The sequence below is a fragment of the Zingiber officinale genome, chromosome 6B (assembly GCF_018446385.1).
Source record: "Zingiber officinale cultivar Zhangliang chromosome 6B, Zo_v1.1, whole genome shotgun sequence".
Classification (NCBI taxonomy): Eukaryota; Viridiplantae; Streptophyta; class Magnoliopsida; order Zingiberales; family Zingiberaceae; genus Zingiber; species Zingiber officinale.
Window position 1 is genome coordinate 50,916,604 of NC_055996.1, and position 2,353 is coordinate 50,918,956.

Genomic DNA, 2,353 nt, shown 5'->3' on the forward strand with positions numbered 1-2,353 from the left:
ATTTCTTGTGGTAGAGCGTTGCTCCCCCATATGTGGTATTTTCTGTGATGGAGCGTTGCTCTCACACTGGAGGATCTATGCTTAGGTGATTTTTATCGTTGGTGATCATATTTCAGACTTATTGTCAGAGATCTTATGGATAGGAATGTCTGTGATACAGACATTATGTGTCTTGGTTTTTGCTATATAGGCTTACAGTGCCTTAGATGTTTTCAGAGACTCGATGATCCTGGTATGTCGAGGATGTTTGGATAGGTTTCCATTATCTTTGTGGACGATGTTGTGATCTATTACGGATCCGAGGTGAGTCACGTACACTACCTTTGCATAGATCTAGAGATGATTCGGTGAGAACATCTATATGTGATTATCAGTAGTGCTGGTTTGGATTGTCTTTTGTTATGATGTTTGGGACACACGGTCACTAGTAGGAGTGTACCGTGGTTCCACAGGGATAGAGGTTGTTACCGTTGGGAGCAGCCGAAATCAGTGTAGGAGATCCGCAGTCTTTTGTGACTCGCAGGATATTACAGACCTTTCGTCGAGGGTTTCTTCCGCATAGCTATGCTACTTTCACGCGTGACCATGAAAGGCATGAAGTTTACTTGGACTGAGGATTGCAAGACCAGCTTCTAGGAGCTGAAGCGGAGACTAGTGTCGGCTTTGGTTTTGGTTTTACCTTAAGAGGACGAATTTGTCCTCTACACCGACGCGTCTCTACAGGGTATGGGTGCTGTTCTGAGGTAGCACGGTAGAGCGTTCTTATATGCTTCTCGATAGTTGAGGGAGCCTGAGAAGAAAATACTCAGTTCATGATCTGGAGTTGGCCGTTATTATTTTTGCCCTGAAGATTTGGCGGCAGTACCTGTATGATATTACATTGAGATTCTCACTGACCATGGGAGTCTCAAATATCTGTTCACTCAGAAGGAACTTAATCTTCGACCGAGGACATAGATGGAGTTCCTGAAGGATTATAATTGTACCATTAGCTATCACCGGGGAAAAGCTAATGTGGTTGCCGATGCACTTAGCTAGAGGTCCAGAAGGACTTTAGCTTGCCACCGAGTTGTGGTCACAGATTTGATTCAGGATTTCTCTGAGTTAGACATTGAGGAGCAGGGACAGACAGAGCATGGTATTCTTGTTACCATAGTTGCTCAGTCGTCGATCAGGACGAGAATCCGAGAGACCCAGTTGTTGAGACCTCATAGAGCTCAACGTGAGGCAAAGTGGTCCATATTATCAGACAGAGGATGTCAGAGGCATAAGACTGCCAGAAGTGTTATGCTGACCGGAGTCGGAGACCCTTAGAGTTCTCCATTTGCGACCAGGTATTTCTACGAGTTTCACCCACGAAAGGGGTGAAGAGATTGGCCTCAGAGGTAAGCTAGCTCCGCGATAAATTGGACCTTTCCAGATCTCGGAAAGGATTGGAGCAGTAGCTTATCGGTTGACACTATTACCGTCCTTGGCAGGCGTTCACGCCGTATTCCACGTATCTACGCTGAGGAGATACGTACCCGATCTGATACATGTGTTGATAGAAAATCTCAGTTCTCCTTTCAGCCTGATGTCACTTATGAGGAGATTCTGGTACGGATATTAGACCGGAAGGAGAGTCAATTGCGGAACAAGACTATCCGGCTGGTTAAAGTCGGATGGCAGCATCATTCAGACGAGGATGCTACTTGGGAGCTCGATGATACTATCCGAGCTCGATATCCCCATCTTTTCACTTGAGGTATGTGATTTATTTACCGTTCAGCATTTATACTTTATATCTGTTGTTGATACTTGCTGATGGTAGATAATGAAATTTGGGGACCAAATTTTTATTAGTGGGGGAGAATGTAAAATACCGAAAAATAGGCGAATATTAATAAGGGATTTTTCCGGAATTTTTGGTAATTTTTCTGGAATTTTTCGGAGCTTGTATGGACGAGTTTTCGGGGATAAAACGAGGTTCCGGGAAAAAAAGCCTATTTAGGTTACCCCATTTAAATGAGGAAAAGTTGAATTTCTAAATTCCTTTTCTTTATTTATTTTGCCTTTTCTTTATTTTCTTTACTTCCTCTCCTCCTCGCCGAAAGCCCCTGCACGCCCGAGCCATTCCCGACGCCGAGCCCTAACCGGCGCTCACGGCGGTTTTCTCTATTTCCTCTTCTCGGTTTCCTCCTCTCCTCTTACATCTTCTCTTTTTTCTTCCCTAGCGCCTCGCCGACGTCGCTCCTCCTCAGCCTAGCGCCGGCAGCCGGCTGCCTTTCCTCTGCCGATCCCTTGCCGCTGCCCTCTTTGGACCGAAGCAGCGTCGGCCACTGAGACTTCCTCTCTTCTCCTCTGGTCCGACGAG